The sequence below is a fragment of the Diorhabda sublineata genome, chromosome 2 (assembly GCF_026230105.1).
Source record: "Diorhabda sublineata isolate icDioSubl1.1 chromosome 2, icDioSubl1.1, whole genome shotgun sequence".
NCBI lineage: Eukaryota > Metazoa > Arthropoda > Insecta > Coleoptera > Chrysomelidae > Diorhabda > Diorhabda sublineata.
In genome coordinates this window covers 20,609,372-20,632,591 of record NC_079475.1, presented here as the reverse complement: position 1 = coordinate 20,632,591, position 23,220 = coordinate 20,609,372, and the positions used below count along the sequence as shown (strand labels likewise).

The 23,220-nt window shown below is 32.4% G+C and overlaps 1 protein-coding gene across 2 annotated transcripts in view; it reads left to right on the top strand.

The window, feature by feature from the left end:
• LOC130452717 (cytochrome b5 reductase 4) overlaps nt 1–23,220 on the top strand; it is a 230,319-nt gene that overhangs the window by 39,048 nt on the left and 168,051 nt on the right. Inside the window, exon 1 of one of the 2 annotated variants that reach the window (XM_056792132.1) lies at nt 7,692–7,851. The exons of the other annotated variant lie outside the window; for it this stretch is intronic. The gene's annotated coding sequence lies outside the window, so the exon portion shown is untranslated. Of the gene's footprint in view, nt 1–7,691; nt 7,852–23,220 lie in introns of those variants that run through there. 2 annotated transcript variants of the gene reach the window in all.

The window sequence follows — 23,220 nt, the reverse complement described above, 5'->3', positions numbered from 1 at the left end:
AAGACGAGTTTGTTAAGAACTTAGAAACAAAAACATTGCCAATTTTTTTTTTATATTCTGCATTCAGCATAATTCTGCATTTAAATAATAAAAATCTTATTTTTTTTTAACAAAATTCATATTCTCCGCCTCCATTTTTCATCAACTTTATCAGCTTTCTTTGAATTTTCGTAAAAATAGCACTCTTCATCTGGACATCTTGGTTTAGTTTTCAATTTCTCTCAACGGCGAAACTTTTGGAGTTTAATTTTTTCCAAATTTAGGTCTTTCGTTATCAATTTTTGCTCTTGTTTCTTCTGATTCCATCCTTTCCTGGGGTGTCGGTTGCTATCATTGTTTTTACAGTTTTTCTCCTTTTCTTTGTGTTTTTCCTGGCTAATGCTTTTGGAAACGGCTGTACTTCTTCTGGCAAAATAAATCCTTTTTGGAGGATTTAGATTTAAAGGTGTTATTGGTGGGGTTTTTACAATTGACGGCCCAGCTCTTGGCTTATTTATTATTGTTATTATTTGAGGTCATTCTGTTTATTAGTAGTAGGATTGTGATATATAATTTTCCAAATCGTGATTCGTTACGCCGAAAATCTGAAAATATTTTGCTTACCAGTGTTGCACTTCCTAGTTGTTTAATTACCCTTTGGTGCAATTCTTTTTGACTGCGATTGAAAGGTGTTTACACTCTTCTCATCTAAATTCCAAAACCGATTCGGAGGAATTGTTCCTAATCGGTTGTGAACATTTTTTATGTTGTCAAAAAATGTTTGTACATTAACTCTATTAAAACTTGTCGATCTGCTCATATTTGCTGCATTGGAATTTCGAATTGATAGAGTGTTTTGATGCCTTTGAAGAAAGCCGCGCATCCACTAGATACAGTTATGAGGAGTAAATAGACTTGCCAACTCAGATCATTTATTGATTGATAGATGGAGGCACTGGTTTTAAATTCAAATCGTTACAAGGTACACTATATCCAAGTTACAATAGTATACCATAGTATTTATTTGAAAAAAAAACCGTTACTTTATTAAACTCAAATTCTAAATTACAAAAAACAAAATTTAAAAGGAACGAGAAACGACATGATTGATAGATAAACTACTTGTACATCCTAAATCTTTCTCTCAGTTTGTAATCGAGCATGTGCATTACATCGATTCTAAATTGGCTACCAGTTGATTCGCAATCGATTCTAAATTGACCCGCGATATTGAGAGAGTAATAGATAGAGAAATAATGATAAAGGTGTAGAAAAGCGGAGAGAAGAATATATGCATCACCAGCTGCACGCATTAAATTTTTTCGACGGATTTTTGTTACTTCGGCTTGTGGAAATCACCACATTATATTTTTCGTTATCCTTGAATTGTATCCTTCGAAATAAAAAAAATTTAGCCACGCTCGAGAATGTCAAGATAACATTTCTTTTCACACATTCGCAGCCTGCCTGTTTCCACTCAAATTAGTAGAATAGATACTTTTTAGCATGTAATGAACTCACCCTACCTTAATCTGACGCGCTCCAGAATTTCTTGTGAAATTTTTTTTCAATAATGTGATCTTAAGTATGGGGCTCATATTTGGTGGACTCACTTAACGGGGTACAAGGTATCCTCCTGTATATTAATTTGCCGCGCTTCAGGAATTCCTGAAATCCCTATTTAGGCTCCCCTACTATTAGGAAAACTTGAAGATATAAAATGATTCTTTACTATTAATAAGTCAGCAAGTTCTCTTTCAGAAGGTGACGTTTCCATTTCGTGTCGAAAAGAGGATGGAAAAGGTCGTTCTGATATACAATCTTTCAGCGGGGATTCCCCGAGCATTAGCAAGTATTAGAAACGGAAATCTTAATGCCGGGATTATCTCCAAGACATGCCAAACAAATATAAATATTTGAAGGTGTATGTGTATATTCTTTCTAAAACTGGGTAACAACTTTTCTTTACAAATGAATTGAAAAATTAATACATTTTTGCACTTGTGCATGCAGCTAAGTGTGTAATAATAAATGCTGGCATTCTCCATTCTCTTGGTCGTTAGCTCTTTAAGGCTGACTAGGAAAAAACACTGGAAAAGGAGGTAGATAGGAGCAAAACCAATTATTGCGACAACCTACAAGGGCTAAGACAGACAAAGACTCTTCTGGAAAACTATAATCGGAGTAGATCTGCAGAATGTGTCAAGCTAAGTAAAAACAATTCACGAATACTAACAGGAGTTGTATGGGGACACTGTCCTACCTAAAGGTGCTAGACTTAGAAGAGAATGTGGTGTGAAGAGGACGAAACCTCTATCTACATTCTCTCGAAGTGTGAATCACTAAGGAACTCCAGAGCACTACACCTGGGAGCGTATGAAATAGAAGACAAATATATCTGACAATTAAAGCCATCACACATTCTAGACTTTTTGAAAGGAGTGGGATTAATTGATCAGCTGTAAACACTAAATCATCCAGTATCTCAGTAAGAAAGGGGGACACCATAGATACTTTGGGTCACATTGTATATGAGAACCCAATCCATACATGCATACATACAAGGTAAAGAGGGGCTTCTAGCATTTTGTTGACTTGCCATTGCCTTCAAAGGTAGATGAGTTAGATAAAATGAATAAATGATTCAAAGTACACAAGTAAATTGGGGTAAAAACTAATTGTTCTTTTGAAATGTTTTTGAAGGAACTAATTAATATATAATTTGTGGAACAAGACATTTAAAATATAAGTAGCAATAGTGTTCTGAAAGAAAGACACTTAAATAATTTGTATCAATGAATAATGCTAAAGGACAATTTTGAGGACAACCTGCTTTACGCAATAACTTTATTGTGTTAATATGTATATAACTTAATCATCTGATGAAAAGTTACAGAGATTTCAACAAATAAACTCACATAAACAATCGAGCTATGACGACTGTAATTCGTTAATATTTGTAAAAAAGTTGGAGAATTGTTATTGGAAAAAAAGTAAAAAAGTTTTCGCAGTCTCGGCGTGAGAAATTATTGCGCACTTTTTATTGTAAGCAACATGTTAATTCATAAAAGGAAATTTCCATGAAAAATAAAACAAGAAAAATATCAATAATTTCATTATTTAATAATTTTGTCGTTATTATTTCTTGACAATTCTCAGAATAATTGGATTTTGAAATGAAAAATTACCTCAAATGACATGAAGCCAATTGACGTCTATTGTCATTTGAAGTTGATCAATGTCTTAACGCCGATTCATAAACTTGACTTTCCGTCTGTTGTTATCGTTGACGTTTGTTGTTACAAAATTAGAAACATTGAAATGCATAAGACCGTTTATGGTTGCCGTTTGCCGATCAGTCTGCCGATGGTGACTTTTTTCTTCCATAGCAATAGAAAAAAGCCAATCACATCCATTTGTTTGTTTATGATGGTATTTTGTATTTGCTTGTTTTTTGTTTGTTATTTTCCACAATATCGTTCATAAATACCGGATTACCAACAAAAACAAAAAAATATCACGAAAACAAAAAGCAGTACACACGTCAAAAAGAATAACAAAATTTTTTATTTTAACGGCACCAACGTCAAGTTTATGAATAGGGTGTTGAATTTGCGTCAACCTCAATGGCAAACGCCAAACGTCACCCGCAAACGGCAACTGCAAACGGAAAGTCAAGTTTATGAATCGGCCGCCTTTAAGATGTCGATTCACGTCTATTCATGTCATTTGAGGACATTTTAGTTGATTTCATCAATTTTTTCACAATGATGCCTAAAAGTTCTTTCGTTTCGGCACATTAATAACTATTTAGGAATTAAATGCAAAAAAAATGAACGCCCTACATGCTTTCTGTGAGGAGATATCGCTGCTATAGACGGGCAGACGGAAAAAACGCTAAAAAATAGTTATTAGAGGAAAGAAAGATATTTTTGAGTGGGGAAATATTGATTGATATTGACGAAAGACGTACGGAACAATTCGTGGAATCAATTTCTAGAGAACTGAGGAAAAAGTGATAAATGTGCATCCAAGTTAAGAATTTGCTTAAACCTTAAACAAACAAACTTGAAGTTACAATAAGTATAGTTGTGATCAAAGGAAACAGCGATCAATCTTGCTGTTGTAATACAATTTACTAACATATAATTTTTGGCTGAAAAAAATAGATTTGTGTTTAATCAGTATGGTTTGGGGTACTAGTACTAGTCTGAATACCAAGAGGAACAAGATACAAAGACTGACTTGTTTATGTGCAACTGGGGCCATGAAATCTTGCCCAACAGCTACACTAGAAGTGATTCTAAATCCTTCACCTTTCCACATAGTTCTGAAAAGCGAGGAATAAAAAACATCATTAGATTGTTCAGAGATGGAATCACCAAAAAAACTGTACCTAGATAATAACCAACCCTCTGATATACCTCAGGACGTCACATCGAAAAAGTTCAGTTTTAAGAAAAACTTCACCTCAATTATAAACTGTAAAAGCAAGTGGGACCAAAACACCATACAAGAAATGAACAAAAATGCCATTAAATGGTATAAGGATGGATCGAAAGCTGTAGATATAAATGGAATAGGAGTGTACGGGCCCACAACCAAACACTATGAAAGTCTAGGCAGCGCACCAAGCATTTTTCAAGCAGAAATTCATACAATTGAAAAATGTTTTCGGTCCAATGTAGAGAGCTAGATAAGAAAAATAGAATTACCCTACAATGGATTCCGGGACACACCGGAGCGAAAGGAAATGAAATAGCTGATAACTTCTATCGACATTCTCTCGAAGTGTGAAGCACTAAGGAATTCCAGAGCACTACACCTGGGAGCGTATGAAATAAAAGACGAAGATCACTGCCGTTTGAAGCCATCCCACATTATAGATATTTTAAAAGGAGTGGGATTCATGGATCAGCTGTAAACACAAAGCTCTCCAGTATCGCAGCAAGACAGGGGGACACAATAGATCCTTTGGGTCGCAGTATATACGATACCCCAAATCCATACACACATATTGATCAGTAAGATAGAAGAAATAAAATTTCACATAATTTGTGGTATAATTCAATTAATAATAATAACTAAGGTTTATCCATAAACCACAAATTCTTAAATTCTGATTCTCGAAATAACTTAATCTATTTTAACTTGGTAGAAATCGAAACAAAATAAATATCACCAATCTTTTTTCAAAATACTATTTTTCAACTCAACCCAATCTTACGCTGTCTAGTATTTCTGATCGATTTTTTTATAAATTGATATTATACTGTAGATGTATGATCCTGCATAAAGGACTTGTATTCGGAAGCAGTACTCAGTAAAATGTCAGGTATCTTGCCCTACGTTTATCTTACACGCTTGAGTAAATTTGCTTTAAGAAGCTCTACTACTATTTTCCACTACATTCCACATATACTATGTCCCCGGATAGGGGGTGGTACATTAATCACGTGAGGATCTGAAGGAAGTGGAGGTGTGTCAGAATAAAACACTAAATATCACAGGGGATAGGTGGTGTATTGTTAGAATACCTGTATGTAGGTATTTATCAGTATCTATTTGAATATTTTCCACATCATTCGCATGCAAAATAATATGTTGAAATTTTTTTTTTAATATTTTGGAACAAAAATACACGTGATTTTCACTAAGGGGCACAACCTTTAGCTATAATTTCGTTTTCATGTATCATTGTAGTTTTGAATCGCAGCAGTGATTTGACACAATTGTAGTAATACTTCTTCTTCCTCGTCATATGAACTACTTGGTCACCCAATTTTCGTCAGATATGGTGCAAAATATATGCGTAAACGTAAAATAAAATGAGGATGCCGCTCATCTTTATTGCGTAGATCTATGCGTCGAGAGACTCATAACTCATTTTAACATTATAGCTGCTCTACCTATTCGACACTATTGGCCAAATAATGAGTTTGGTAAAAGATGGTTTGGGAGAATGAGTACGACTGTTGGTCTGCTAGATCCTCAAACCTTATACTAATGGATATTTTGTGAACAAATAGTTTATCAAAAATAGATTCCGAATAATGGTGAAAATGGTGAAAGCTTTTGGAAGTTCCGAAAAAGTATTGAAAAATGCGCAGATCTGGAAAAGGGCTTAAAGTAATCTACAATTTAATCTGAGGTTTTTAACTTCTTTCTATTTAATTATCACTAATTAGTGTTAAGCCAGAAGTAATAAGTTAATTATGAATTAATTACACTGGTCGACAAAAACACAAGAATGAATAGCAATAAAAATACGAAAATAAGAAAAAAATAATTGTAACACGTAAGGTTTTTATATTTATAGAACCATATTCATTGGTAAAATATTTAATATTTATTAAAAAATAATTTCACGTTTTTTGAATCGTATATATTGATAATATTTATAGTTTATATGTAATAAACATACCCCACATCTATTAAAAACAAAAAAGTTAACAAAATCACTTCAAATATCAGTCAGCTCTATTTTTTCATTTTATGAGGCGTTGCACTTTCTCTTTTTAAAAACCGACAGTAATCACCCGTCATGACCGAATTCCATCGTCCTTGGAACCTTTCACCATGTTCATCAGTGACAGCTCCCAAATTTTTGGGAGAAAAAGTCAGATAACCCCAAATCTTCTGCTAAATCATTCAACTCACTTTCTACAATCAAATGTGGCTCGCCGGAACTGGTACTTGGAGTAAAATTAGGGTTGATGCATTGTTCTTCGGAGCTTCCTGGTAATACGTTGTCTCCAGTATCTTCTAAAATAATATTTTGCGGATCTAAAGGCGCAATCGGTAGTGGTAAATCTTCGTATAGCAGACGGCAAATTTGGTTACTCGATCTTGTGCTTTCCTTTCTTAGAATAACCTTCAGTCTTTGTTAGACAAAAAAGCAGTCGTCAAAATGGTTATTAGGTTCCCCCCATACCATTGGAATTGTAAAAGGCATGCTTTGTTTCCTCCCATTCAATCACTGCACCAATGACTCGCTACAACTAACACAGCACGCGTGGGGAGCCCACTGCTTGTCTTGGTTTCCAATTAGAGTACCAAAATATTTGAAATTTGCTTTTTTCACATTTTCGGAAAATTCACCATAAATTCTCCACAAATATAGCAAAATATGTCAGGAGAAGTTTTGCAACTGCGGCGCGTTTGAGTCGACATTTTCGTCTTTATAATCACTTTTTGCACTATGAACAGAGAACCACTTACTATGAAACTCAACAGAATACTACTTTTGAATGTTATTTTTATGTTTATTATTCTGAATAATACCGTTCGGGTATTTTTTCGATATTAACTGATATTAACCACCCCTTTATAAAATTAAGTACTTGCTAATGTAAACAGGGTCAATTAAGCTATTGAAAAGTGGTACGTGTTAGGGCTTAATAAATATTAAAGATTATAGTTGACAAATAATTTCGAAATTTGGTATGTGGGCCTAGATGTTGATTCTGAACAACTTTTCACAATAGTTCTTTTTCATATCAATAGGAAAATAGTTTTTTTGAAAAACTGGGAACCCACTGTATATATGAATATAATAAATTTCTTTTGTAGTGATAACAACGGCAATCACATTCCAATTATTACGAAAATATTCTCCTTTTTGGAAACATCAGATAGCACGGCTTGGCAAATTGAGCGCACGCATCTCACTAAAATTCAGTTTTCGGTGGCTGTTTTAGTTTCACGTTTTCAGTCGGTATCCGCCGCCGATCTAGATCAGTCGAGTCGGTATTATTTGTAGAAGATTGCTCTTTTGTTGACAAGTCCCGCTAACGTAATTTCATTGTTTTTTTGAGTGTTTTTTATTTTACTTATTGTGGTGACTTTTTACTAGTTGGCTTCTTCTGAAAGGTTTTTATCAAGCCATTTGATTTATAAAAAACGTTTAAAAAAAACAAACAGCTTGTTGGAAATTATGTTATTATTGCAAATATGAAAATTAAATTCATTACAAATATTTATATAAATTAATCCTGCAATAATTTGTAATGAAATAAAATTTTACAATACTTGAAACATAAAACGACGTAGTGGTAATTAATTGATGATACTTATCAAGGAAAAAAATATAATAAAAACAGTGATTCAATTGGAAGATTTGTATTGAATTTTGGATTGGAAGCAGTTATATCGAAAAAATATATTTTTCGCTTCTATAAATTGGTACTGGAATTGATTTTCATTATTTCATTACAATGTGTTGGTTCAAAGTTTATTCAAATTTGATTATAAGTAAACTTTTCAAACTGTTAAACAGTAGTCTTTTGTTATCTTTTATCTAATTATTTAATGTCAAAAAGTGGTAAGTTTTTCCGTCATTAATTGTGTTAAATGTCTGATTCATTTCTTATTGTCATTGGTGAAAAGTGTGTTGTAATTAGGTACCGTAAATTGTGGATAAATGGTTATTTTGCTGTGGTCACGTTATAGAGCGAGAGCCTATCGAGTTACGGGATGAAGTATTTTTTAAATGATACTACTCACTGTAACTATTGTAAAAATCATTTAGTGCACAACATTGCTATATTTTTTCTACGGTACATTTTTGGACATAAACTGTACCTATCGAATAACCGCTTGAAACTGATTTTAAAATTTAGTTTCAAGTGAATAAAAAATAATTATGAACAAGTGCCTTATTAAATCTGGTGCTAATCCCATGGCACGAAACTCTTTTAACTTTTTTTTGTTGCGTTACCGTACCTATCGAGTAACCGCCTCAAATTATAATCAAATTTAAGTTTAAACATTTCTTATTAAGAAAATACATCAGTGCCATTTATATTCTAGTGACAAATGCCTGGCACGATACTTTATATTCCTTCAATTAGTATTCATATAGCAAGGCTAGTCAAAGACTATTTTGGAGTAAAGAGAGAAAGACTTATGTACATTTCTATAGACTTAATGTCGCTTTCTTCGAATCTTAAGGTAATATTAGCTACCTGAGAAGTAACCTTAGTAACAACAATGAGCGTCGCCCAGTCCTGTTTAATTGTCTTTCTTAGGTATGTTGTGAGTTGGTAAGTTTTGGAAACAACCGTTAAGAAGCATTTTTAAAAGTACCTTCCTGTACTTTACTATGCTTCATCTATGTTACCGAGAGAGAAATTCAACAATAAAAAAAATTGCATGGAGACGCTGTGCAAACTTGATGCGAATATTGAGCATCTCAGTTATTGAATTAGTTGTGGTGCTCTGTTAAAGCGTTTGAAAATTTTTTAGAGTATTTCCTATTAATTATTGCAAAAAGTACTTCGTAACAATAACAATGAAGGTGTGTTTTTTATCTGGTCGTGCTAACATTTTTGCATGCAATCATTAAGAGGCCGATACTCGTATTATATATCATTGGAGAATGACAGAAAAGTAATGACCAAAGCATCTGACACTGACATTCTTGTAAAATACTTGGAAAAGTTAGCATCATTAGAAATATATTTAAGTACGATAGGATCGAAATCTAATGTTATAAATTTCATTAATTGCACTAAACTAGCTAACAAACTTGGTGATCTTGTGTGTCGTTCTTTGCCCGGTTTCCATGAATACACTGGATGCGATTATACAGCTAGGTTTTTCAGAAAACGTGAAATATGGAAATATTACAAGAACATACTTACGTAAATTTTATGGAATAAGTTTTAATAACGTAAATGATGCGAGATTATTAATTTCAAAATCGATTTACGTCAACGTCTATAGCAGAATATTTTATGAAAAATGTAAAAAGATTTGATTCAACTCAACTTCCACCATGTTGGAAATCACTGAAGCAAAAAATTCTACGAACCATTTATGTAACTTCAATGTGGCAACATGCTACAGAAGCTAACTGCATCAATTTATCACCAGAACAATGAGGATGGACAGTTAATGACAATAAAATTGAACCGTTTTGTAATTTGACACTTCTCTTAGTTAAAAACATTGTTGTGGTAGAGCTTAATGAAGTAGAGCTTGATGAAATTGATAATTGTGACGATGATCATTATGATAATGATGATTGCAACAAAAATAATGACAGTGATCATGACGATAATAACGATGATAATCATTATGAAAATAAAGGTGACCATGATGATAATCATGATAAAAGTGACGTTGATCATGACGACAGTGATGATACATTTAATAATAATTCCATATATGTGTTTTATTGTATATTTTTAGATATTTAAGGTTTTTATTAATTTTATAGTAAAATATATGAAAAAACTTTTTATGTCTATAAAATACTCGTATGAATAAAAATATCACTTAAAAATTACTACAATTTTTGCTCTTCAGATGTTTATTCATTTATTCCCCAATGTTTCTGTTAAAGGTTGTATGAGCAATAGTATAGGGCTTGAAGAAATATAAAGTATCGTGCCAGGAAATTGTCACTAGAAGTGGCACTAATGTATTTTCTTAATAAGAAATATTTAAACTTTAATTTTATTATAATTTGAAGCGGTTACTCGATAGATACGGTAACGCAACAAAAAAAAAAGTTAAAAAAGTGTCGTGCCATGGGATTAGCACCAGATTCAACTAAATTTTAAAACCAATTTCAAGCGGTTATTCGATAGGTACAGCTTATGTCCAAAAAATGTATCGTAGAAAAAATATAGCAATGTTGTGCACTATATTTGCCCTGGCACTAAATGATTTTTCCAATAATTACAGTGAGTAGTATCATTCAAAAAATACTTCATCCGGTAACTCGATAAGCCAGGTTTTTTACAGCCAGCTCCTCGACTTTGCCCCGTTCTAAGAAATTGGTTAAGAAAATATTTTCGCTTAACTTATTTAATATACAATTGAACAAACATCATTTTGTACAAGATTATATATCTAGTGCTACGAAGTGCCTTCATTCTAGTCTAAGAACTCATATACCGTCCTAGTAACAGTCTTTCTGTAAATTTATACAGATTGAGTTTTATATATGGAACGCCTCAATTACGCCTCAAAAACGGCTTGTGCGATTCTTATAAATTTTTGGGTACAACGGTATTATGATACAGCCGGTATTATGGTGGTATCTACATTGTAGTCAGATATTTCTGTTTTTTCGGAAAAATAATGAACTTTGTTATTTCGAATAATTATTTATGAACAATATTTTTCGCCATCTATTGAAGATGGACCATAAATTATTTCATTAATTGTCCAGAACAAGTTAGACCGACTGAAAGAGCTACGTAACTCTGAGTTCCAATGAGCTTTTGTGGATTTTTAAAGTGTCCACAACTTTGTGATCTCTAATTCAAAATTTGCCAAATAAGTGATAATGTATCAGACGTTTTAATAAAAACACTTGACACAAACATTTTAATATTAACGCTCGGCAACAAGGACCATATCCGTATAATACTTGAAATATGGCAGTGACAGTTTTAAAAAATAGATAAATATTTATGATTTATATATAAAATTGGGACCAGTATATACTGAAGCTTAGCAAGATTTCATGCATTGACCAGTTGCGATTTTAACCCGTCCTTTTTAACCTTCCTTGAACTACGTTGATAGAAGTTCCGTCCTGCAATATGTGGGATTTCCAGGACTCAACGTTATTCTATTCTTTATAAGTAGTATATTTATTGTTTCAGGTTTATTAGGGAATGAAAATAAAATTAATTTGCTAAACTTATTAACATTTGAATACTTTTAGGAATTGTAATACAAATAGTACTTTTGTCAATTAAATAGATACAATCATTTTTCTAAGTGCCCTAAATTTTAGGCGAGAAACAAGAATAAAATAAAAATTACCAAATTTATCCAGTATTTTTAAGATCGTAATCTACTCAAATAATTTAAATCAATTTTCAAAAAAAATAAGCGTGTTCTGAGGATATTGGTACTTCGTACACATCGTTTGTAACTGTATTTGGTCTTTCGATCTTTTCTTCTGTCGTATCTATAATATCTTGTTATAGATCTTGGCATTTTCTTTGGCGGTTGGACAAGTGTTTCATTAGGTAAAGCATGTATACGCTTTTTCCAATTCATAATTATTTCTGATTGAAATACCGTTGCTGAACATATATCAAATTAGAGCTTTTATTCTTGTGAATTAAGCATTGAGAAAAATAAAGAGGGTGGGCAGCGTTTGATATGCGATGCAACGTAACTTCAGCTACATGAGGTTTCGAAGTGTTCGCGCAGACATTGAAAAATATATGGAGATTTTTGGTTAGCTCGAGTTTCTTAAAGCCTCCGAGGCATTTGCAGCTTTTGGCAGAAATAGTAGAGAAAAAAGAAGAGATTTTTCCAATACTCGCGAAGTTTGTTTGCCGAATATGCAGTCCAAAATGTCAAAAATTAAATGACACTCATCATTAATAGTTCCTTCTCATATGCAAGACGGGTAATATTGAATATATGTGTAAAAGTATAACAATAAGTGATACTAATATATTGTACTTGACCATAATTTCAGTCCATTACGATGAATACATAAGTACACGTTGTTGTTTAATTTTGACACACTCCCACTACTAAAGCTTTCGGGAAGTGTTCCTATCATCATTGGTGGAAGCATCATGTAGAATGGAAACTATAAAAACTTATAAATGAATATGTAAAATATATTATGGAAATAAGTGACTTACTTTCAATTTGAGAATGAATTCGTAGGTGTTGAATTACTACACCAAACCATGATGGTGAAAATTGCTAGTCAAAGCTAATTCATATGAAGTACAGCTTATGAAATTGCTAATCAGTCCAAGCACATAAAAATATTTAAATTATAGTTACTTAGAATTATAATTTAATAAAGATTACAAATTAGCTGCACTCCCCAATATTCTAGTTCTAACTAGTCAGCAAAGACTACCCGCCTTGGTTAGGTACACACATAATGCAATCTACACTGCGACTCAAAATATTTATTTTGTCCTATTTTCTTGCTGTAGTACTGAAATTTTCGATGACTGTCAAATATCTCAATCAACCATTTCATACGCTCCCAGGTGTAATGCTATGGAATTCCGTAATTTTTGTCCTCTTCGTAACAGAATTTGCATGTTTGGCTCTTTGCTTAACCTAGCGTCTGCAGGTTTCAATGTCTCGATAAGACTCCTGTTAGTATTAGATTGTTCTTTTCCCTGTTTATAGTTTCTCAGGAATTTCTAGTGATTTTTTCCCTATCTAGCTACTTTTCTCGTGTTTTCTCTATATTCCTCTCTCATTCAATTTCTCCATTTGCAAACCAGGCTTGTCCTTATGATATTGGACGTTAGAGACCTAATAGTTGCTGGTCTAACGAACAAAATGATGATCTTCTGTTTGCGATGATTCCTTTCTAGATTGAACTAGACATATTTTTTAATTGGATATATTTCTGGTTGAAAAATAATTGGTATATTGACAAAGCTTTCAGAGTGTTTAGTTCTGGACCCGTATACTCCTATTCTACTTTTGTATGTTGTTTTGAATCCATCTATATTATTTAACGGCATTTCTGTTCACTTATATTATTTTGTTTTGATTTCATTCGCTTCTACAGATTAGTTTTGAGGTAAATTTTCTAATATTCTAAGTGAGGTTTTCACTTCACTCTTTCCAATAATATATGGAGAGATTCGAATATATTCGAGAGATTGATTCTCATGGTTTTACTATCACCGTCTACATATGTAGCAGGACTTTAAAGTTTCTGCACACCATCAAAACTTTCGATGTGCTTGTTAGTTAGTTTTCTCCTTTTCTTATTTGTTTCAGAGGAGATTATTATCTACGGTAAGTCCCAGATACCAGGTATTTTTATTCCCTGAAATCTTTTTTTTTCCATATTTTATAGTGAAAAGAAAAATTCTAATGAAGAGAAGTAGGTTAATATAAGGAAGCCTTGGGAGCTTGCCTTAACTTTTCTAGCTTCCTATTAGTACAAACTTATATACACTTTGAAGAATCAATCGCTTCTTTGACACATAAATAATCTATTGACGAGTGTAGATTTTTTGATGAGCAATCTGACATTCAGACAAGCACTGGAGGTTTGTATTCTAAGTGAAGTTGTCTCGTTAGATATTTTAACTCATAATGTTGGATTTGCAATTTCATTTGACTCCCAACTTATTATCTTTATGCTATTTTTTCTGACATCATCTAAAAGACATTGCAAGAAATAGAATACTGACAACAGCCTCTCAAGTAATACATAAGCAGTTGGATAATCCGAAATCAGCGTTTTGTACTAAACTTGCATACAGTTAAATAGAAGAAGGAAGACAATTTGAATATCTAATGAAATGAGTTTCTAACTCCTTTTTCATTTGAATAGGCGTAGTGCCTTTCACATACAAATATTTAAAGAGAGCTTGATACTCATTTTCCTCCATTTTCACTTATTCGATTGTCTAACAGAAACTTGGCGTCCAAAATGATTGAAGTTTCAGTAAAAATGTCTGAAAATCATATTGATAAATGATGACTCTTTAGTCAACCCTCGTAGATTATGATGATGAACCTCATCAATTTATGTTAACATTGATTAAATCTATGATAATGTCACTTCCAAATCTATTAATTAAACATTAGAACATAATGAGTCGTAATAAATATCACGAGGGAGTGAAAATACATCGACATTAATTCAATGGAACTTCGAAAACGTGTTTACAGCCCCATATACATCAGAGTGATGATTATTCTATTCGATGGCTCATTTTACGACATCACATATAAAAACCCTGTTTCAATATTTATTGAATTTGGATTCTATCGTGGTATATAAACTTATTGTTTAAACCATCATTGGTACGTTTTCCTCCCGACTGTAGTTCGACACTTTCGAAACTAATCGTACTTTCCTATCTGCCCGTTTTTGAGTAATAAAAAAAAATATGCTATTTTGGCATTTTCTAGGTAGCAAAATCCATTTATCTCAGATGTCCTTCGGCTTTACGAACAATTGGATCAGTAGACTTCTGGATCGACTTCTCGAATTGGATCTATGAATCACACGAAACAATTCTTTTTAATTATAAAACATCTAATTTCATAGAAAAACAAATTTTTCCCAATTTAGATAAGCTAATTTAAGCTACCGTAAACCTAATCTAATCAGGAAATTGATCCGTTCCTCGGTCTGCTCAATAACATCAAGACAGAGTTTCTAATTCGAATGTAAGTGAAAGTTAAAATACACAAACACGTGAAAAACAATTACTTACGACTCTTCCACTGTAAGTCGATCCCTCCCTCAATCAATCTCTCATCTTATAAAAATAGGCCCCCTTAAATAAAACCTCCGAATTGCCGTTTAATCCGTCCAATCCATAAATCCAATTCAATAAACCGAACCGGAAGTCAACTGATCCAGTTATTGGTAAAACAAGTTATACTATTTTCGACAACTTGGACATCGATAAATGGATTCTACGATCTCGCAAACGTTAAAATAACGTGTTTTTATTATCCTAAACCGGGCAGATACAGAAGTAAAACTTTTGTTTGCAACGGAAAGGTTGTCAATTTACCTCGCTAACACTTTGATCTATTGGTCTATTATGTACAGTCAGGAAGCCACAACTTTGTCTGATTGCTATACAGCTTACCTCTGTTTTCTTCGCACACACTAGTTGCGTCCCGCGGTCAACTGGGCCTGTGAAGGTCTATACTACTTGTATCCGGGTTGAACAATTTCTCATCTACAGGGTAAGGTTAGGTTAGATTAGCTTAGCTCATAAAATTTCAACCAAATACTTTGAATTTATCCATATCCCTGGTAGTTATCCCAAAATGAGAGGGGATATTATGATTAATAAGTTGGCATATTTGGAACCGTTGGTCATATACTTACTGAACACAGTGTTTACACTACTACTACACTAACTTTCACAATTACACTGTCTGTTTCGATAACCAAGTTATCGTCTTCAGACTGAAAGTAAACAGTTTACAAAGGCATTGGTTCTAGACTGTACATTATAGATCAATACGACGTAAATTCACGACTTTTTCGTTATAAACAAAAGTTTTACTTCCGTATCTGCCTGGTTAATAGAAACACGTTACTTTAACGTTTTCGAGATCATAGAATCCATTTATCGAGGCCCAAGTTGTCAGAAATTAGTATACCTTGTTTTACCAACAACTGGATCACTTGATTTACGGTTCGTTCTTTTGAACTGGATTACCTTACCGTAGCTTAGATTAGGTTATCTTAACTGGCCGATAAATCGGGAAAAATTTGTTTTTCTATGAAATACGATGCTTTATAATTAAAATGAATTGTTTCGTGTGATTCATGAATCCAATTCGCGAAGTAAAACCAGAAGTCCATCAATCCATTTGTTGGAAAAACTGAAGGACATCTGAGATAAATAGATTCTGCTACCTCGAAAACGCCAGAATAGCATATTTTTTTATTATTCAGAAACGGAATATGAAAGTATTTTCAAACGAATAGTTTCGAAAGTGTCGAGCAACAGTTGGGAGGAAGACGTACAAATGATGGTATAAACATTAAGTTCAAATATCCAATATCCGGGATTGACGCAGCTGTTACAATTACTCGAGGTACACTGATTAACGTTTGTAAGGAACTCGGATAATGTCTATTTAAATGGAAAATGGTTCTCACAGTTATGAATTGCAGATTATAAAAACCCTTACCGACACTTAAATGTAGTCCTACTTGGAACTTGGAAAAAATATTATTTTATCTTTTCAACTCGCTACAACTGAATATTGAATTCTAAAACGTAAATAGACGAGTAAAATGTACATGTCTGTAAGGGGGTTTGGTTTAAACAGGATACCAGACGTGAACTGAGCCCCTTTTATACCCTATTCGTTTTTTTTTCTGGAAAACTAAATTTAAAAGCAAAAACCGTAAAGGAAAAAAAAACATTTAAATTCCAAAGCACCTTTATAAATAACAATGGTCAGAATCTTCTGAACTAAAGTCATATTTTGATTGAATTATGAAATATTGTGAAGAGGATGATACCACATACTCATCTTCTTCTTCGATAACATTTTCAACATAGTGTTGCTATCCGTTTATTCAGTTTTTTGTGTTTCTAAACTGGTATACTTGTATTCTGGACAATCTGCTACCTTTGGCTGTATTACTTCTAATGTTTTTCGGTTCTGTGAATGATCCACAGCAACCAACCCCTTTCGTGTCTAATAAATGGAAAATGTATTATCTTTAGTTAATTCAGTAATTCTTATTATGATTGCATTATCAGATTGCTGAATATTTTCCTTTTTTAAACATTATAATATATTTAAAATAACTTGCTATGTTTGTATATCTAAATATCTCACTACACTATTCAATTTCTTTGTCTTCATTTGCCCATGGAATTATTCTTTCTTTTGATGTATAACTATAAGTATAGTGTAGTAAATACTATTGAGCACTATGCATTTTGAAGCTCCTGGGAAATATGTGGTGTGCATCATGTAACGAATAATGAACCATGCACTGGTGATTAACAGATATGATGATTATATGATGATGATTTTTTTATAATGCAGTAGTGGACAAATTAATACTATTGGGATGAATCAAGGAATATTTAAAGTATATCGTCAACAACAAGACACACATTAAACCACGATAGAATCGAAATTCAATAAATATTGAAACAGGGTTTCTATATGTGATGTCGTAAAATGAGCCATCGAATAGAATAATCATCACTCTGATTAATATGGGGCTGTAAACACGTTTTCGAAGTTCCATTGAATTAATGTCGATGTATTTTTACTCCCTCGTGATATTTATTATGACTCATTATGTTCTAATGTTTAATTAATAGATTAGGAAGTGACATTATCATAGATTTAATCAATGTTAACATAAATTGATAAGAGGTTCATCATCATAATCTACGAGGGTTGACTACAGTCATTTTGGAAGCCCATTTTCAGTGTATTCAGTAGGGTGATATGTATTTTATTTAAGCTCCAGTTAAGATGAAGATGAACCAGAATTCTATATTCAAAGATCTGTAATCCTGGGATAATTAGGAGACAGAGGTATGTAGGAGCACATTTCTTGGAAGGACTTTGGGACGCAATTCATATATCGCCCTTACAGTAACCCGAATGAAAATTTGACCGCGGATCGCAATTCGTATGCAATAGTTTCCTTCTGTTTGTTGCAGAAACGACAATTATTTTACCGATACTGTTTAGATAAAAATTTATCAAACAGCATACCAGTAGGTGTTCTTAGATCAACTTTGCTTAATGAAAGGGCATTTTTTTACCAGTTAAAATTTATTCGATTGTTTAATATTTGGAGTCTTACTTCATGTTTCTAATTTTTCCTTGATTTCCGACTTTTATATGGTCATGGTATAATGGCCATTCGGGACAGTTACAAAAGGTTGTGTGCTTGTTTCTGCTATGCCTTCCGATGTGGCTCGGTACCCACATTTTGCATTGAGGTAGTTACGTTGTACGCAGTCAGTTACGCATATACGAATGACGTATGTTTCCACCTGGGAAATAGGAGGATCTTGTTAGGATAGCGAGATGTATCCATTACCTCTAAACTGATTATAGAGGATGAACTCTGAAGTGCATATGGAACTTCTTCAAGAGTCTTAAGTACAACGGTTAACACTTCTATTAATAATTTATGGAATTATAGCACTTGACTCACACAATTAAAAATGTTTTTAGTAATTATACGAGGCTTGCTACTTAAGTTTTGAAATAGACAAAAAAATCAAGCATTTACAAATGGATATGGCTTTAGTATTTTTCAAAATATTCTCCTTTAAGATTGTTGAAGCATTTTTTTCATTCCGATTAACTCCAAAACATGTTATTTGAACACATCAACCGCTTCTTTAGGTATATAAAACCGTTGACCTCGCAATTTTGATCTGAATGAACAAAAAAAAATCATTGAGTGCCAAACAAGGACCGTACGGCAGATGATCCCATCAATTCGATGCTTTGACTACTCAAAAACATTTTTGTTTAAACTAATGTCTGAGAGCTCGCATTGTCGTGGTGGAGAAGAATTCGTAATCTGCGATTGGTTCTCTTAATTTTGAACACTTGTGTCAAACAAATGCTGGCGTACCATTCAGAATTGATCGTTCTATGTTGCTGTGATGGAACGGTGGCGAACGTCCAGTTATTCCGAAAAAACAGGCGACCATTCGCTTTGTAATGCTTCATGCGCGAACATTGTTTATTGGATACGGCACGTAATTTTGATTGATTTTTTTGCACCAATCGACTCGAACTTTTTTTGAGCGATTGTCAAATTATGCGCTATTGAATATATGCGAGTGACTCAAGTATAACTCAATCTAACTGTATGTCACATGATGATTTTGCAATTGTGGTTTACCATTACCTTCACGGAATTCATTCTGTATAGAAGTGCGAACACGATTGAATTCGGAAAACCAGCGAAACACGGTGACTCGAGATAATGCTTTATCACCAAAAGACGAGTTCTTCGGCACACTGCTGTTGATATAACCCACGCCGAAGATCATCGCACGTAAATGCTCGCGTTTCAATTCCATTGTTTGATCAAGATGAATATTTCAACAACTCAAATAGCACTCGTATGAAAACACGCTGTTGCCATATTTCAAAACTTGTAGCAACTCTCGTACCAAAAGTGTACGAAGTTTTAACGCAAAACAATTTAGTAAGTTCACTAAACAAAAATGAATTCAAACTATTTTGAACAAATAACAAAGGAAAATTTTCTAGGCGGTGATAAAAAATTTTAATAGTACTTTCACTAAATAATTTTGTAATTTTATTCAAAGTTTTATCATGAGGATATTGAGTAAATTTACTATGCAGTGTTGTAAGTATACCAGTCAATTAACTATGTTTGAGAATATATATTTTTTAATTTACTATACAATAAACAAACTATTTTTTTCTGACAACCTATTATATTTTAGGTAGTTCGATATTTTTGTGATTTATTTCACTTTTACTTTTGAGTTTAAAATATTCCACCCTTCCAATTCAAATACTGAATTTATTTGAAAATAAGAGGCCCAATTGTTCTATAGACTCTTGCATATGGAGTGTAGAGAAGGAGTAACATCTCTTATGGACGGTACGTTTAAAATATGGTCTGAATTCTGTGGGGATAATACGTGGCGGCGTGGTGATTGTACTATGGGATTGAGATCTGAAGTTAAACACTTACTGTATAAGAAATTATCAAAGTTGTGACTGACGTTTGATTATATTCATGTGAAAAGCTGTGCAATCCTTAATATCTTATTAGATTTTTATTTTTTATTAAGAACTTGATATATTTCTGTACCTGCTTGCATAAGCTAATTACCAATGATATTTGCAAAACTATAATTATTATATTAGTTGCGGATAGAGTTCAATATTTTATTTCTATGAACTAAAATGTTTTATTTTCAATTATTTTATTATTCTTATTGATATTTTTATATGACTATAACTATTATATTAGTTGCTAATGAAGTTCAATATTTTATTTTTATGAACCGAAATATTTTTTTTTATTATTCTATTATTTTTATTGATCTAATTATATCGCTATCGAATTATTATATTAGTTACGGATAAAATTCAATATTTTATTTTAATCAACCAAAATGTTTTTTTTATACTATTTCATTATTGTTACATGATTCTACTTTTTTTCATATTAGAATATATGTATTATCTAAACCAAATAAATAGCTAAATAATAAAGTTAATTTAACGAGATTCTGTTTTGTTAATCGTTTCATTATTTTAATACTACTAATTTCATTATCACGGTGCATTATTTAAAGCAAAAACAGCTCACATTTTTTAACCCAGAGACGTTACTACTTCTCTACACTCCATACTCTTGCATATATCCATCCCAGTTCCCATTGTAACTCAAATAACCATTATTTTATAATTTTACAATGAAACATATTGAATCAAAATACTAAGAATTTTTATATATCCTCAAAGATTGTTATCGAAAAATAATGAACAAGTCTATTTAATTACTACCCAAATAAGTTTTGCAGGGCCGTATTAAGATTTATAAGGCCCGGGGCTAAAATAATGACGGGGCCTCCTTAAGGATTTCGAAAATCCGGAAAAATTCACAAAATAATATCAATACGTTAGATTTTTGGTATCAACACATCAAAAAATACAGAATGATTTCCAAATGATGGGGCCCGGGGCTATAGCCCCCCAAAGCCCCTAGCTTAATTCGGCCCTGAAGATTTGTATGTAAAGATCGTAAAATTATAACGCGTCTTAGTAAATTTTCTAAATAGTTAGAAAAAATTACCCAAATTGTATTATAATTTGGATTCTAACATACTGATTAGTAATTTTTAGCCATCATATGTTTAGCAAAACAATTGTAAATCCTCAAAAATTTTTCACAGTGCACATAGTTGTTTCAGACTTCAATAACCCGCAATCATTTTAAATTATTGGAGCACGCACATAGTTCAGTTGCAAAACAGCAATTTGTGATATAACAAACTTTTCTGTCTACTTATGAATATGGTATTCAAATTTCTTTTCAACTATTCTTCAAATAAAGAATTCTCGAAACTACCAATTACCATTATCTCTTATCAAGCTAAATATATAGATAAATTTCTTTCATTTCTTATTTTTTAGACCTTTTGATATATTAATACATCCAAATGTTCTTGATCTTGAGTCTGTATCAAAATATTTTGATAAAGATTTAAAGAAAAGTCCAAACGTCAAATTTTATCTCCCTTCCAAAAAATTATCAAAAAAACTAGTTTTAAAACAGAAGAAACCTAAAATCAAGAACATTTAGATGTTGATCTCTAACGGTGCATCATGACTCTTTTGTTAGTATTTATTTAAGTCTTGTTAAAAATCATTTATTTCATTTCAAAATTATGCACATGTAAATAAATGGCAACATTTGTTCTGTAACATTTCTAAAGTGCATAAAATTGTTTTAAAGTTATTTTCCTACTTAAAACTTTATCACACCATTATTATAAGAATTATTACAACACTACACTACTAATACTTTGGTAACTAACACTTCACTATCACTTCTTTACCGCTCGTTTCGTTCCCCGCGTATCTTCAATGTTCTACTAACTGCTCTACACTGCGAACTCCTGCCTTATATATGTTCTTCCAATAAGTCTATTACATTGCAAAAACTTTTTAAGTATCTAGTAAAAGACAATTCGCTTATTCAGAAATATCTAGAACACAGCGTTTGGTTACCATAGTTTCAGATAGCATGCAGCTGTGTTACCGTCACAGTATATTGAATATGCTATAAATCTGTTGAGTCTAGAGAAATAATTTTATTTTCACTTGATTAATAATTTGTTGAGTAATGGAAATAATAATAATGATTAAATATTTGCACAAACGCACATATTCGGTTATAATTGAAAACGAATGGGCTTTGACAATATAAAACAAATATATTTTTTAGTGTAAATAAATACAATTTAATTTAAATGGTGTTTAATCTAACTCGGTAGGATTAGTATTGACAAACTTACAAAGTTCAGAAGTCTGGATATATTTTATACCGCCCCAGATTTGTTCCAAATAGGTATTACGTCATCAGCGCCGATTGTACAGGAGAACGGCCTGCCTTTTAGAAAAAAAGGCTACTGGCTACAGTTCTATTTTGACGACAAAGTTGGTTTGTTGAAAGAAATAGAGCAGAGTTTTTTTTGGCTACTTAACGATTTTATGACTAGTAAAATCCACAGGATAAACCAGATGAACACACAGATCGATAGAATGACATATTCATGGGACAAAAACAAGATTTTCTGTACAAGGAACCTATTACTTTTGAGAAAGCAAGAATTAAAATTCAAGTTAATGCCTGATAACTAGCAAAAGGTGTCAACCAATTTTCATAAAAAATGTAGTTTTATAAAAAACAATATGTCCGTGCCGTTCCAATAATAAATACTACTTCAAGCTATCCTGTATGGTAAGTTTTAATTCTTGAATATGCTATTGAAACAATAAAAGTAGTTACCAACCTCGAAATTTGAAGACAAAGTAGTTGAATTATTCTGCATAACACCATTGAGGTTTGTTTGCACCCTGAACATATATTTTCAATATGTATCCAAATAAATTGTTTTTCTATTTCATCATCCACATTCCACACATTAAACCGGAAGCTATTGACTTTAACAGCAATTGATTCTGTTATTTCTTGTATAAGATATCGTCATAACCAGTTGTCCATAGTGTTCTGCTCAGACTTGC